Source organism: Pleurodeles waltl, chromosome 5 (assembly GCF_031143425.1).
Source record: "Pleurodeles waltl isolate 20211129_DDA chromosome 5, aPleWal1.hap1.20221129, whole genome shotgun sequence".
Classification (NCBI taxonomy): domain Eukaryota; kingdom Metazoa; phylum Chordata; class Amphibia; order Caudata; family Salamandridae; genus Pleurodeles; species Pleurodeles waltl.
In genome coordinates, this window is record NC_090444.1 from 549,839,153 (window position 1) to 549,855,765 (window position 16,613).

A 16,613-nucleotide genomic window follows, 5' to 3' on the forward strand; every position below is an offset into this window, starting at 1 on the left:
CCGAACTCCCATGGACTGACCACCGCTGCATCCATTTCACCTTCCAGAAACCCACCACACACCACCGTGCCCAACAGATCCCCCACCGCAACTGGAGCAAAATCAGCCAAGACCAGCTGAACACCACCCTCCCCCGAAAACCACCCATCGAACCCACCAATCCCAACCTTGCAGCCTACAACCTCTGGCGCTGGATTTACGACTGCGCCAACACTCTCGCCCCGCACAATAAACCCTCCAACAGAGGTGCCAACAAGGGAGCCAGCTGGTTCACCTCAGACTTTCGAGCCTCCAAGCAAACCTGCCGGAAACTGGAAAGAAAGTGGCTCCTCGGACAGACACCGGACAACCATGCTGCCTTCAAGAACGCCATCCGCAATCACCATCACCTCATCAGATCTGCCAAGAAAACCTCCTTCAAAGACCGCCTGAACAACAACGCACACAACAGCAAGGTGCTCTTCAACATCATGAATGAACTCTCCATCCCCAGCTCCAGCACAAACAACATCCCACCTTCACAAGACCTGTGCAACTCCCTCGCCACCTTCTTCCACCACAAGATCACAGACATCCATGTCAACTTAAACAGCCAGACCACCCCGCCAATCACCGACTCCTCAGACTCTCCACCCACGTTCAACTGCGACCCCCTGCTCGTCTGAGACAACGCAAACGAAGACGACACAATCAAAACCATGAGGACAATACACTCTGGGGCATATTTATACTCCGTTTGCGCTGAATTTGCGTCGTTTTTTTCGACGCAAATTCGACGCAAAACTAACTCCATATTTATACTTTGGCGTTAGACGCGTCTAGCGCCAAAGTTCATGGAGTTAGCGTCATTTTTTTGCGTGAACACCTTTCTTGCGTTAATGAGATGCAAGGTAGGCGTTCCCGTCTTAAAAAATGACTCCGATACTATTGCGTCGGATTTATACTCCCGGGCAAAAATGACGCCCGGGAGTGGGCGGGACTAAAAAACCTGCATTTGCGCCGGATTTTAGCGCCTGGGTCAGGGCAGGCGTTAAGGGACCTGTGGGCTCAGAATGAGCCCAGAGGTGCCCTCCCAAGCCCCCAGGGACACCCCCTGCCACCCTTGCCCACCCCAGGAGGACACCCAAGGCTGGAGGGACCCATCCCAGGGAAGAAAAGGTAAGTTGTGGTAAGTTTTTTTTTTTTTGTGGCATAGGGGGGCCTGATTTGTGCCCCCCTACATGCCACTATGCCCAATGACCATGCCCAGGGGACAGAAGTCCCCTGGGCATGGCCATTGGGCAAGGGGGCATGACTCCTGTCTTTGCTAAGACAGGAGTCATGTTAATGGCGTCTGGGCGCCAAAAAAAAATGACGCAAATTGGGTTAAGACGATTTTTTTGCCTCAGCCTGACTTGCCCCATTTTTGGACGCCCAAACGCCATTTTTCCCTACGCTGGCGCTGCCTGGTGTACGTGTTTTTTTTTCACGCACACCAGGCAGCGCCGGTCGACTAACGCCGGCTAACGCCATTCAATAAATACGGCGTCCGCATGGCGCTTCAGAATGGCGTTAGCCGGCGCTAATTTTTTTGGCGCAAAACTGCATTAGCGCAGTTTTGCGTCAAAAAGTATAAATATGGCCCTCTGGATCTCTGTCAGACCCATGCCCACACCACATCTTTAACAAAGCAAGTGCCACCATCCCACCCTACCTCCGCAAAGTCATCAACATCTCATTCGAGACCGCGACCTACCCAGAGAGCTGGAAGCATGCTGAGATCAAACCCCTACTCAAGAAACCCATGGCAGACCCGAAAGACCTCAAGAACTTCCGCCCCATCTCCCTGCTCCCATTCCCGGCCAAGGTCATCGAGAACATTGGCAACAGACAACTGACCCACTACATCAAAGAAAACAACATCCTGGACCCATCCCAGTCAGGGTTCCGCAGCAACCACAGTACCGAAACCGCCCTCATCGCCGCCACGACGACATCAGGGCCCTGCTTGACAACGGTGAAACCTCAGCCTTCATACTCCTGGACCTCTCGGCCGCCTTCTACACCGTCTACCACCGCATCCCACGCACACGCCTCCACAACGCAGGGATCCGGGACAAAGCTCTGGAGTGGACCACCTCCTTCCTCTCCGTCAGAACCCAGAGCGTCCACCTCCCCCCTTTCCGCTCTAAAGCCTCCAAGAACATCTGCGGCATTCCCAAAGGTTCATCCCTCAGCCCTACACTATTCAACGTCTACATGGCCCGCTCGCCCACGTCACCCGGCTACACAACCTCAACATCATCTCCTACGCCGACGACACCCAACTGATCCTCTCCCTCACCAAGGACCCCCTCACCGCCAAATCCAACCTCCACGAAGGAATGAAGGCCGTCGCCGAATGGATGAGGAACAGCAAACTGAAGTTGAACTCAGATAAGACGGAGGCCCTCTTCCTCAGCACCAACCCCTCAGCCTGTGACGACTCCTGGAGGCCGACCACTCTGGGAGCAGCCCCAATACCCACCAACCACGCACACAACCTGGGCATCATCCTCGACTCAACACTCTCCATGACCAAGCAAGTCAGTGCCGTCTCCTCATCATTCTGCTTCAACACCCTCCGCATGCTCCGCAAGACCTATAGATGAATCCCCACAGATACAAGAAGAACAGTCACCCAAACCCTCATCAGCAGCAAACTTGACTATGGAAACGCCCTCTACGCAGGTGCCCCGGCCAAACTCCTCAAATGACTGCAACGCATACAAAACACCTCCGCACGCCTGATCCTCGATGCCCACCGCCACAGCCACATCACTCCCCTTCTGAGAGACCTACACTGGCTTCCTGTCAACAAAAGGATAACCTTCAAGCTCCTCACTCACACACACAAGGCGCTCTACAACACCGGCCCACCCTACCTCAACAGACGACTCACCTTCTACACCCCGTTCCGCTGACTCCGCTCAGCCGACCTCGCCCTCGCCACCGTCCCCCGCATCTGAAGATCGACTACCGGAGGCAGATTCTTCTCCCACCTCACCGCCAAGACCTGGAACACCCTTCCATTACCCCCTACGACAGACCGATACCTGCTGACTTTCAGGAAGTGACTCAAAACCTGGCTATTTGAGCAGTAGCAGCACCCGCCTCTCCCCTCAGTGCCTTGAGACCCTCACGGGTGGTAGTGCGCTCTACAAATACACTGATTGATTGATGGTTCACACTTGAGAGAATTGAGCTGTCTGTCTCATACGATCCAATGTGGACAATAACTAGATACTCTTCTTTCACTTCCATGTATTTAAAGGTGAATGTAAGTTTAATGGTTCCAGGAGCATTTTCAGGGCAATGGTGTTGGCATGGGAGGTACATTGCCATCAGCTGTTAAAATTACCATGACTAAAACATGGGCAGCATTAATCAACCATCTTAAAATTCTATCCCTATAAAATTTAATAAAAGAAGGATTAGGGCCACAGGGACAGAAGTAAATTATAAATGTAATTACAGTGTGGCCACGACATCATAGAGTCAAATGGAGAAGCCCAGTGTTGATATTTGTAGGGAAAAAGATCCAACAATTAATCTCAAGGAAGAGCTGCAAACCAAAGCACCATCATTCGCCCACTTTTGCCAGTTCTAAAAAAAACTGCAGGGCATATTGATTGGGAAAGACAGCAGACCGAATGGGGGACAAGTCTCTGACAACCATGCATCCTTGATGAAAAATAAATTAAATTCTTTCCATTTGATCAGGTCGTAGAGGTGTGTGCACAGATATTAACAGACAAAGCATTAATTTACCAACAAGCACATTCAATCAATCAAATAATCAATCAGTATTTGTAAAGCACGGTATAGGAAGTTGGCTCTGTATGCACTATTTCAAAGTAAGGAATAGTATGCACAGAGTCCAAGGGTTCCCCTTAGAGGTAAAATAGTGGCAAAAAGAGATAATACTAATGCTCTATTTTGTGGTAGTGTGGTTGAGCAGTAGGCTTATCAAAGGAGTAGTGTTAAGCATTTGTTGTACATACACACAGGCAATAAATGAGGAACACAGACTCAGAGACAATTCCAGGCCAATAGGTTTTGTTATAGAAAAATATATTTTCTTAGTTTATTTTAAGAACCACAGGTTCAAATTCTACATGTAATATCTCATTTGAAAGGTATTGCAGGTAAGTACTTTAGGAACTTTGAATAATCACAATAGCATATATACTTTTTACATAAAACACATTTAGCTGTTTTAAAAGTGGACACAGTGCAATTTTCACAGTTCCTGGGGGAGGTAAAGTAATGTTAGTTCTTGCAGGTAAGTAAACCACCTACGGGGTTCAAATTGGGGTCCAAGGTAGCCCACCGTTGGGGGTTCAGAGCAACCCCAAAGTTACCACACCAGCAGCTCAGGGCCAGTCAGGTGCAGAGTTCAAAGTGGTGCCCAAAACGCATAGGCTTCAATGGAGAGAAGAGGGTGCCCCGGTTCCAGTCTGCCAGCAGGTAAGTACCCGCGTCTTCGGAGGGCAGACCAGGGGGGTTTTGTAGGGCACCGGGGGGGACACAAGCTCACACAAAAAGTGCACCCTCAGTGGCACTGGGGCGACCGGGTGCAGTGTGCAAACACGGGTCGGGTTTCCAATGGATTTCAATGAGAGACCAAGGGGTCTCTTCAGCGGTGCAGGCAGGCAAGGGGGGGCTCCTCGGGGTAGCCACCACCTGGGCAAGGAAGAGGGCCTCCTGGGGGTCACTCCTGCACTGGAGTTTCGATCCTTCAGGTGCTGGGGGCTGCGGGTGCAGGATCTTTTCCAGCCGTCGGGATTTTAGAGTCAGGCAGTCGCGGTCAGGGGGAGCCTCGGGATTCCCTCTGCAGGCGTCGCTGTGGGGGCTCAGGGGGGACAACTTTGGTTACTCACAGTCTTGGAGTCACCTGGGGGTCCTCCCTGTCGCATTGTTTCTCCACCAGTCGATTCGGGGTCGCCGGGTGCAGTGTTGCAAGTCTCACGCTTCTTGCGGGGATTGCAGGGGTCTTTAAATCTGCTCCTCTGGATACAAAGTTGCAGTCTTTGTTGAACAGGGCCGCTGTTCTCGGGAGTTTCTTGGTCTCTTGGAAGCAGGGCAGTCCTCTGAGGATTCAGAGGTCGCTGGTCCCAGGGAAAGCGTCGCTGGAGCAGGTTTCTTCTGAAGGAGGGAGACAGGCTTGTAGGGCTGGGGCCAAAGCAGTTGGTGTCTTCTTCTTCTCTGCAGGGTTTTTCAGGTCAGCAGTCCTCTTCTTCTGTAAGTTGCAGGAATCTGATTTCCTAGGTTCTGGGGAGCCCCTAAATACTGAATTTAGGGGTGTGTTTAGGTCTGGGGGGTTAGTAGCCAATGGCTACTAGCCCTGAGGGTGGGTACACCCTCTTTGTGCCTCCTCCCTGAGGGGAGGGGGGCACATCCCTAATCCTATTGGGGGAATCCTCCATCTGCAAGATGGAGGATTTCTAAAAGTCAGAGTCACCTCAGCTCAGGACACCTTAGGGGCTGTCCTGACTGGCCAGTGACTCCTCCTTGTTTTTCTCATTATCTCTCCTGGACTTGCCGCCAAAAGTGGGGGCTGGGTCCAGGGGGCGGGCATCTCCACTAGCTGGAGTGCCCTGGGGCATTGTAACACGAAGCTTGAGCCTTTGAAGTTCACTGCTAGGTGTTACAGTTCCTGCAGGGGGGAGGTGTGAAGCACCTCCACCCAGAGCAGGCTTTGTTTCTGTCATCAGAGAGCACAAAGGCTCTCACCGCATGGGGTCAGAAACTCGTCTCTCATCAGCAGGCTGGCACAGACCAGTCAGTCCTGCACTGAACAATTGGGTAAAATACAGGGGGCATCTCTAAGATGCCCTCTGTGTGCTTTTTTTAAATAAATCCAACACTGGCATCAGTGTGGGTTTATTATTCTGAGAAGTTTGATACCAAACTTCCCAGTATTCAGTGTAGCCATTATGGAGCTGTGGAGTTCGTTTTTGACAGACTCCCAGACCATATACTCTTATGGCTACCCTGCACTTACAATGTCTAAGGTTTTGCTTAGACACTGTAGGGGCATAGTGCTCATGCACCTATGCCCTCACCTGTGGTATAGTGCACCCTGCCTTAGGGCTGTAAGGCCTGCTAGAGGGGTTAATTACCTATGCCACAGGCAGTGTGAGGTTGGCATGGCACCCTGAGGGGAGTGCCATGTCGACTTAGTCATTCTCTCGGCACCAGCACACACAAGCTGGCAAGCAGTGTGTCTGTGCTGAGTGAGGGGTCCCTAGGGTGGAATAAGACATGCTGCAGCCCTTAGAGACCTTCCCTGGCATCAGGGCCCTTGGTACCAGGGGTACCAGTTACAAGGGACTTACCTGGATGCCAGGGTTGTGCCAATTGTGGAGATAATGGTACATTTTAGGTGAAAGAATACTGGTGCTGGGGCCTGGTTAGCAGGGTCCCAGCACACTTCTCAGTCAAGTCAGCATCAGTATCAGGCAAAAGGTGGGGGGTAACTGCAACAGGGAGCCATTTCATTACACAAGCCCCCCCCCCAGCCCACAGGCCAGGAGACTCAGCCAAAGCTGGGAGAGTCTTCCTAGTCTGTCAGGCGAGGAAGAGTAGAGGAAATAGGCTGGTTTGTTGCAGGGCCTACTCTGCCTTACATCCTCCTGTTCAGATCATTCCCCCTGGGGGACTGACCCACTTCCACAGTGATAGGACCTAGTCTGAATTGCCTCTTGTCTGTGTCTTTAATGTCTCCACCCATTCTCTCTATTTTGGGGTTAGAGGTATCCACCTCTGCTAATCTTATCTTAGCCAGGGTCACCCCTAGCTTACCCAAAGATGTTACCCAGAGCTGGAGTAACCCCACCATGACCAACAGGGTCAGGGGGCCTAACTTGCTATTTGGCATGGGGTCAGACCACCATGCCAATGATAGTGCAGCCATAAAGGCTATCACCCAGCAGAGGCCACTGACAGCTGTCAGTGCCCAGAACCACACCTTTAGCTCTTCACCTACAAGGGAAGGGGCTAAGTTACAGGCTTCTTTGGGTTCAGGGTACCTGTCTGCTGTATTAGAGTGGGGGGTTACCACATCTTGTAGTAAACACCCTTCTTCCACTCTTTCTTCTGTTAGCTGAGGAGCCACCCACTCAGGCTTAACAGTTGCCTGACTAGCCAGGACTTCTTGTGGGTCAGGTTGGAGTTTAACAGTGCCATTTTTGGAGTTCTCCCCTACTGGAGCAGAATCTCCCTGGCTTGCTGGAACCTTGGATAAAGGTTGTCCACCTTTCCTACTCTGTTTTCCTTTCTTTTTCTTCTGGGGCCTACTTGCAGTTACTGCAGGGGTAGCACCTCCAGAGTCCTTGGGAGAGGACTGGCCCTGGACCAGTTCCTCTCTTGTGCTCTGACTAACCTCTGGGTAGTCATTTCCAAGGAGACAATCAAGGGGGAGGTCTGTACTGACTACCACCCTTCTCCAGCTAAAAGTCCCACCCACTTCTATGGGCACAAAAGCCACAGGCCTATCAGTGACCCTGTCTGGGCTAACTCTTACTCTGGCCATCTCACCTGGGATGTACTGGTTTGAGAACACAAGCCTGTCATGCACAATAGTGTGACTGGCACAAGTGTCTCTCAGGGCAGTGGCTGGAATTCCATTCACCAGTAGGTGGTGGGAGTGTCTACTTCCCTCTGGAATCTCCAACTCACCTGTTGGGCCCTTTTTCCAGTTGAAGGCTATGAAGACCTCCTCATCTGAGGAGTCATCCCCAATGGCTACACTGGTCACCCCTGAGATTTTGCTAGGGGGTTTGTTTTTGGGACAAGAAGGGTCCTTGGTGTGGTGCCCTGTTTGTCTACAGTTTTGGCACCATGCCTTAGTGGCATCCCAGTTCTTACCCTGGTACCCACCTTTGTTTTGGGTTGTGTCTCGGGGCCCACCCACCTGGTCTTGTTTTTGGGGGCCTACAGAGGACTCTTTTTCCTTGTTTCTAGTGTCACCCACTTTCTCCTGGGGAGGCTTTGTAACCCCTTTCTTTTGGTCACCCCCAGTGGAAGTTTTGGTTACCCTAGTCTTGACCCAGTGGTCCGCCTTCTTTCCCAATTCTTGGGGAGAAATTGGTCCTAGGTCTACCAGATACCAATGCAACTTTTCATTGAAGCAGTTACTTAAAATTTGTTCTTTCATAAACAAATTATAAAGCCCAACATAGTCATGCACTTCATTTCCAGTTACCCAACCATCCAGTGTTTTCACTGAGTAGTCTACAAAATCTACCCAGGTCTGGCTCGAGGATTTTTGAGCCCCCCTGAACCTAATTCTATACTCCTCAGTGGAGAATCCAAAGCCCTCAATCAGGGTACCCTTCATGAGGTCATAAGATTCTGCATTTTTTCCAGAGAGTGTGAGGAGTCTATCCCTACACTTTCCAGTGAACATTTCCCAAAGGAGCGCACCCCAGTGAGATTTGTTCACTTTTCTGGTTACACAAGCCCTCTCAAAAGCTGTGAACCATTTCGTGATGTCATCACCATCTTCATATTTAGTTACAATCCCTTTAGGGATTTTCAACATGTCAGGAGAATCTCTGACCCTAGTTATGTTGCTGCCACCATTGATGGGTCCTAGGCCCATCTCTTGTCTTTCCCTTTCTATGGCTAGGATCTGTCTTTCCAAAGCCAATCTTTTGGCCATCCTAGCTAGCTGGATGTCCTCTTCACTGGAGTTATCCTCAGTGATTTCAGAGATGTTGGTCCCTCCTGTGAGGGAAGCAGCATCTCTGACTACTATATTTGGAGACAGGGCTGGAGTAGCCCTGTTCTCCCTAGTTAGGACTGGTAGGTGGGAATTTTCCTCCAAGTCACTATCTTCATCCTCTGTGTTGCCATCCTCAGAGGGATTGGCCTTTTCAAATTCTGCTAAAAGCTACTGGAGCTGTAGTTTGGAAGGTCTGGGGCCCATTGTTATTTTCTTTATTTTACAGAGTGACCTTAGCTCCCTCATCTTAAGATGGAGGTAAGTGGTGGTGTCGAGTTCCACCACATTCATCTCTGTACTAGACATTATGCTTCTAAAAGATGGAATACTTTTTAAGAATCTAAAACTAGTTCTAGGTTCTAATTCAAACTTTCACAAAACTTTTAAACTCTAAAAGGAAATGCTAAACAGGGACTAACACAAGGCTCTAGCAGGACTTTTAAGAATTTAGAAAAATAGTTCAAATTTGCAAAAATCAATTTCTAATGACAAGTTTTGGAATTTGTCGTGTGATCAGGTATTGGCTGAGTAGTCCAGCAAATGCAAAGTCTTGTACCCCACCGCTGATCCACCAATGTAGGAAGTTGGCTCTGTATGCACTATTTCAAAGTAAGAAATAGTATGCACAGAGTCCAAGGGTTCCCCTTAGAGGTAAGATAGTGGCAAAAAGAGATAATACTAATGCTCTATTTTGTGGTAGTGTGGTCGAGCAGTAGGCTTATCAAAGGAGTAGTGTTAAGCATTTGTTGTACATACACACAGGCAATAAATGAGGAACACACACTCAGAGACAATTCCAGGCCAATAGGATTTGTTATAGAAAAATATATTATCTTAGTTTATTTTAAGAACCACAGGCTCAAATTCTACATGTAATATCTCATTTGATAGGTATTGCAGGTAAGTACTTTAGGAACTTTGAATAATCACAATAGCATATATACCTTTTACATAAAACACATTTAGCTGTTTTAAAAGTGGACACAGTGCAATTTTCACAGTTCCTGGGGGAGGTAAAGTAATGTTAGTTCTTGCAGGTAAGTAAACCACCTACGGGGTTCAAATTGGGGTCCAAGGTAGCCCACCGTTGGGGGTTCAGAGCAACCCCAAAGTTACCACACCAGCAGCTCAGGGCCGGTCAGGTGCAGAGTTCAAAGTGGTGCCCAAAACGCATAGGCTTCAATGGAGAGAAGGGGGTGCCCCGGTTCCAGTCTGCCAGCAGGTAAGTACCCGTGTCTTCGGAGGGCAGACCAGGGGGGTTTTGTAGGGCACCGGGGGGGACACAAGCTCACACAAAAACTACACCCTCAGCGGCACTGGGGCGGCCGGGTGCAGTGTGCAAACACGGGTCGGGTTTCCAATGGATTTCAATGAGAGACCAAGGGGTCTCTTCAGCGGTGCAGGCAGGCAAGGGGGGGCTCCTCGGGGTAGCCACCACCTGGGCAAGGGAGAGGGCCTCCTGGGGGTCACTCCTGCCCTGGGTTTCGATCCTTCAGGTGCTGGGGGCTGCGGGTGCAGGATCTTTTCCAGCCGTCGGGATTTTAGAGTCAGGCAGTCGCGGTCGGGGGAGCCTCGGGATTCCCTTTGCAGGCGTCGCTGTGGGGGCTCAGGGGGTCAACTTTGGTTACTCACAGTCTTGGAGTCGCCTGGGGGTCCTCCCTGTCGCGTTGTTTCTCCACCAGTCGAGTCGGGGTCGCCGGGTGCAGTGTTGCAAGTCTCACGCTTCTTGCGGGGATTGCAGGGGTCTTTAAATCTGCTCCTCTGGATACAAAGTTGCAGTCTTTGTTGAACAGGGCCGCTGTTCTCGGGAGTTTCTTAGTCTCTTGGAAGCAGGGCAGTCCTCTGAGGATTCAGAGGTCGCTGGTCCCAGGGAAAGCATTGCTGGAGCAGGTTTCTTCTGAAGGAGGGAGACAGGCCGGTAGGGATGGGGCCAAAGCAGTTGGTGTCTTCTTCTTCTTCTTCTCTGCAGGGTTTTTCAGCTCAGCAGTCCTCTTCTTCTGTAAGTTGCAGGAATCTGATTTCCTAGGTTCTGGGGAGCCCCTAAATACTGAATTTAGGGGTGTGTTTAGGTCTGGGGGGTTAGTAGCCAATGGCTACTAGCCCTGAGGGTGGGTACACCCTCTTTGTGCCTCCTCCCTGAGGGGAGGGGGGCACATCCCTAATCCTATTGGGGGAATCCTCCATCTGCAAGATGGAGGATTTCTAAAAGTCAGAGTCACCTCAGCTCAGGACACCTTAGGGGCTGTCCTGACTGGCCAGTGACTCTTCCTTGTTTTTCTCATTATCTCTCCTGGACTTGCCGCCAAAAGTGGGGGCTGGGTCCAGGGGGGCGGGCATCTCCACTAGCTGGAGTGCCCTGGGGCATTGTAACACGAAGCTTGAGCCTTTAAAGTTCACTGCTAGGTGTTACAGTTCCTGCAGGGGGGAGGTGTGAAGCACCTCCACCCAGAGCAGGCTTTGTTTCTGTCATCAGAGAGCACAAAGGCTCTCACCGCATGGGGTCAGAAACTCGTCTCTCAGCAGCAGGCTGGCACAGACCAGTCAGTCCTGCACTGAACAATTGGGTAAAATACAGGGGGCATCTCTAAGATGCCCTCTGTGTGCTTTTTTTTTTATAAATCCAACACTGGCATCAGTGTGGGTTTATTATTCTGAGAAGTTTGATACCAAACTTCCCAGTATTCAGTGTAGCCATTATGGAGCTGTGGAGTTCGTTTTTGACAGACTCCCAGACCATATACTCTTATGGCTACCCTGCACTTACAATGTCTAAGGTTTTGCTTAGACACTGTAGGGGCATAGTGCTCATGCAACTATGCCCTCACCTGTGGTATAGTGCACCCTGCCTTAGGGCTGTACGGCGTCCTAGAGGGGTGACTTACCTATGCCACAGGCAGTGTGAGGTTGGCATGGCACCCTGAGGGGAGTGCCATGTCGACTTAGTCATTTTCTCCCCACCAGCACACACAAGCAGGCAAGCAGTGTGTCTGTGCTGAGTGAGGGCTCCCTAGGGTGGCATAAGACATGCTGCAGCCCTTAGAGACCTTCCCTGGCATCAGGGCCCTTGGTACCAGGGGTACCAGTTACAAGGGACTTACCTGGATGCCAGGGTTGTGCCAATTGTGGAGATAATGGTACATTTTAGGTGAAAGAACACTGGTGCTGGGGCCTGGTTAGCAGGGTCCCAGCACACTTCTCAGTCAAGTCAGCATCAGTATCAGGCAAAAGGTGGGGGGTAACTGCAACAGGGAGCCATTTCTTTACACAAGCTCCCCCCCCCCCCCCCAGCCCACAGGCCAGGAGACTCAGCCAAAGCTGGGAGAGTCTTCCTAGTCTGTCAGGCGAGGAAGAGTAGAGGAAATAGGCTGGTTTGTTGCAGGGCCTACTCTGCCTTACATCCTCCTGTTCAGATCATTCCCCCTGGGGGACTGACCCACTTCCACAGTGATAGGACCTAGTCTGAATTGCCTCTTGTCTGTGTCTTTAATGTCTCCACCCATTCTCTCTATTTTGGGGTTAGAGGTATCCACCTCTGCTAATCTTATCTTAGCCAGGGTCACTCCTAGCTTACCCAAAGAGGTTACCCAGAGCTGGAGTAACCCCACCATGACCAACAGGGTCAGGGGGCCTAACTTGCTATTTGGCATGGGGTCAGACCACCATGCCAATGATAGTGCAGCCATAAAGGCTATCACCCAGCAGAGGCCACTGACAGCTGTCAGTGCCCAGAACCACACCTTTAGCTCTTCACCTACAAGGGAAGGGGCTAAGTTACAGGCTTCTTTGGGTTCAGGGTGCCTGTCTGCTGTATTAGAGTGGGGGGTTACCACATCTTGTAGTAAACACCCTTCTTCCACTCTTTCTTCTGTTAGCAGAGGAGCCACCCACTCAGGCTTAACAGTTGCCTGACTAGCCAGGACTTCTTGAGGGTCAGGTTGGACTTTAACAGTGCCATTTTTGGAGTTCTCACCTACTGGAGCAGAATCTCCCTGGCTTGCTGGAACCTTGGCTAAAGGTTGTCCACCTTTCCTACTCTGTTTTCCTTTCTTTTTCTTCTGGGGCCTACTTGCTGTTACTGCAGGGGTAGCACCTCCAGAGTCCTTGGGAGAGGACTGGCCCTGGACCAGTTCCTCTCTTGTGCTCTGACTAACCTCTGGGTAGTCATTTCCAAGGAGACAATCAAGGGGGAGGTCTGTACTGACTACCACCCTTCTCCAGCTAAAAGTCCCACCCACTTCTATGGGCACAAATGCCACAGGCCTATCAGTGACCCTGTCTGGGCTAACTCTTACTCTGGCCATCTCACCTGGGATGTACTGGTTAGAGAACACAAGCCTGTCATGCACAATAGTGTGACTGGCACAAGTGTCTCTCAGGGCAGTGGCTGGAATTCCATTCACCAGTAGGTGGTGGGAGTGTCTACTTCCCTCTGGAATCTCCAACTCACCTGTTGGGCCCTTTTTCCAGTTGAAGGCTATGAAGACCTCCTCATCTGAGGAGTCATCCCCAATGGCTACACTGGTCACCCCTGAGATTTTGCTAGGGGGTTTGTTTTTGGGACAAGAAGTGTCCTTGGTGTGGTGCCCTGTCTGTTTACAGTTATGGCACCATGCCTTAGTGGCATCCCAGTTCTTACCCTGGTACCCACCTTTGTTTTGGGTTGTGTCTCGGGGCCCACCCACCTGGTCTTGTATTTGGGGGCCTACAGAGGACTCTTTTTCTTTGTTTCTAGTGTCACCCACTTTCTCCTGGGGAGGCTTTGTAACCCCTTTCTTTTGGTCACCCCCAGTGGAAGTTTTGGTTACCCTAGTCTTGACCCAGTGGTCCGCCTTCTTTCCCAATTCTTGGGGAGAAATTGGTCCTAGGTCTACCAGATACCGATGCAACTTTTCATTGAAGCAGTTACTTAAAATGTGTTCTTTCATAAACAAATTATAAAGCCCAACATAGTCATGCACTTCATTTCCAGTTACCCAACCATCCAGTGTTTTCACTGAGTAGTCTACAAAATCAACCCAGGTCTGGCTCGAGGATTTTTGAGCCCCCCTGAACCTAATTCTATACTCCTCAGTGGAGAATCCAAAGCCCTCAATCAGGGTACCCTTCATGAGGTCATAAGATTCTGCATCTTTTCCAGAGAGTGTGAGGAGTCTATCCCTACACTTTCCAGTGAACATTTCCCAAAGGAGCGCACCCCAGTGAGATTTGTTCACTTTTCTGGTTACACAAGCCCTCTCAAAAGCTGTGAACCATTTGGTGATGTCATCACCATCTTCATATTTAGTTACAATCCCTTTAGGGATTTTCAACATGTCAGGAGAATCTCTGACCCTAGTTATGTTGCTGCCACCATTGATGGGTCCTAGGCCCATCTCTTGTCTTTCCCTTTCTATGGCTAGGATCTGTCTTTCCAAAGCCAATCTTTTGGCCATCCTGGCTAGCTGGATGTCCTCTTCACTGGAGTTATCCTCAGTGATTTCAGAGATGTTGGTCCCTCCTGTGAGGGAAGCAGCATCTCTGACTACTATATTTGGAGACAGGGCTGGAGTAGCCCTGTTCTCCCTAGTTAGGACTGGTAGGTGGGAATTTTCCTCCAAGTCACTATCTTCATCCTCTGTGTTGCCATCCTCAGAGGGATTGGCCTTTTCAAACTCTGCTAAAAGCTACTGGAGCTGTAGTTTGGAAGGTCTGGGGCCCATTGTTATTTTCTTTATTTTACAGAGTGACCTTAGCTCCCTCATCTTAAGATGGAGGTAAGGGGTGGTGTCGAGTTCCACCACATTCATCTCTGTACTAGACATTATGCTTCTAAAAGTTGGAATACTTTTTAAGAATCTAAAACTAGTTCTAGGTTCTAATTCAAACTTTCACAAAACTTTTAAACTCTAAAAGGAAATGCTAAACAGGGACTAACACAAGGCCCTAGCAGGACTTTTAAGAATTTAGAAAAATAGTTCAAATTTGCAAAAATCAATTTCTAATGACAAGTTTTGGAATTTGTCGTGTGATCAGGTATTGGCTGAGTAGTCCAGCAAATGCAAAGTCTTGTACCCCACCGCTGATCCACCAATGTAGGAAGTTGGCTCTGTATGCACTATTTCAAAGTAAGGAATAGTATGCACAGAGTCCAAGGGTTCCCCTTAGAGGTAAGATAGTGGCAAAAAGAGATAATACTAATGCTCTATTTTGTGGTAGTGTGGTCGAGCAGTAGGCTTATCAAAGGAGTAGTGTTAAGCATTTGTTGTACATACACACAGGCAATAAATGAGGAACACACACTCAGAGACAATTCCAGGCCAATAGGTTTTGTTATAGAAAAATATATTTTCTTAGTTTATTTTAAGAACCACAGGTTCAAATTCTACATGTAATATCTCATTTGATAGGTATTGCAGGTAAGTACTTTAGGAACTTTGAATAATCACAATAGCATTTATACGTTTTACATAAAACACATTTAGCTGTTTTAAAAGTGGACACAGTGCAATTTTCACAGTTCCTGGGGGAGGTAAAGTAATGTTAGTTCTTGCAGGTAAGTAATCCACCTACGGGGTTCAAATTGGGGTCCAAGGTAGCCCACCGTTGGGGGTTCAGAGCAACCCCAAAGTTACCACACCAGCAGCTCAGGGCCGGTCAGGTGCAGAGTTCAAAGTGGTGCCCAAAACGCATAGGCTTCAATGGAGAGAAGGGGGTGCCCCGGTTCCAGTCTGCCAGCAGGTAAGTACCCGCGTCTTCGGAGGGCAGACCAGGGGGATTTTGTAGGGCACCGGGGGGGACACAAGCTCACACAAAAAGTACACCCTCAGCAGCACTGGGGCGGCCGGGTGCAGTGTGCAAACACGGGTCGGGTTTCCAATGGATTTCAATGAGAGACCAAGGGGTCTCTTCAGCGGTGCAGGCAGGCAAGGGGGGGCTCCTCGGGGTAGCCACCACCTGGGCAAGGGAGAGGGCCTCCTGGGGGTCACTCCTGCACTGGAGTTTCGATCCTTCAGGTGCTGGGGGCTGCGGGTGTAGGATCTTTTCCAGCCGTCGGGATTTTAGAGTCAGGCAGTCGCGGTCAGGGGGAGCCTCGGGATTCCCTCTGCAGGCGTCGCTGTGTGGGCTCAGGGGGGACAACTTTGGTTACTCACAGTCTTGGAGTCGCCTGGGGGTCCTCCATGTCGCGTTGTTTCTCCACCAGTCGAGTCGGGGTCGCCGGGTGCAGTGTTGCAAGTCTCACGCTTCTTGCTGGGATTGCAGGGTTCTTTAAATCTGCTCCTCTGGATACAAAGTTGCAGTCTTTGTTGAACAGGGCCGCTGTTCTCGGGAGTTTCTTGGTCTCTTGGAAGCAGGGCAGTCCTCTGAGGATTCAGAGGTCGCTGGTCCCAGGGAAAGCGTTGCTGGAGCAGGTTTCTTCTGAAGGAGGGAGACAGGCTGGTAGGGCTGGGGCCAAAGCAGTTGGTGTCTTCTTCTTCTTCTTCTTCTCTGCAGGGTTTTTCAGCTCAGCAGTCCTCTTCTTCTGTAAGTTGCAGGAATCTGATTTCCTAGGTTCTGGGGAGCCCCTAAATACTGAATTTAGGGGTGTGTTTAGGTCTGGGGGGTTAGTAGCCAATGGCTACTAGCCCTGAGGGTGGGTACACCCTCATTGTGCCTCCTCCCTGAGGGGAGGGGGGCACATCCCTAATCCTATTGGGGGAATCCTCCATCTGCAAGATGGAGGATTTCTAAAAGTCAGAGTCACCTCAGCTCAGGACACCTTAGGGGCTGTCCTGACTGGCCAGTGACTCCTCCTTGTTTTTCTCATTATCTCTCCTGGACTTGCCGCCAAAAGTGGGGGCTGGGTCCAGGGGGCGGGCATCTCCACTAGCTGGAGTGCCCTGGGGCA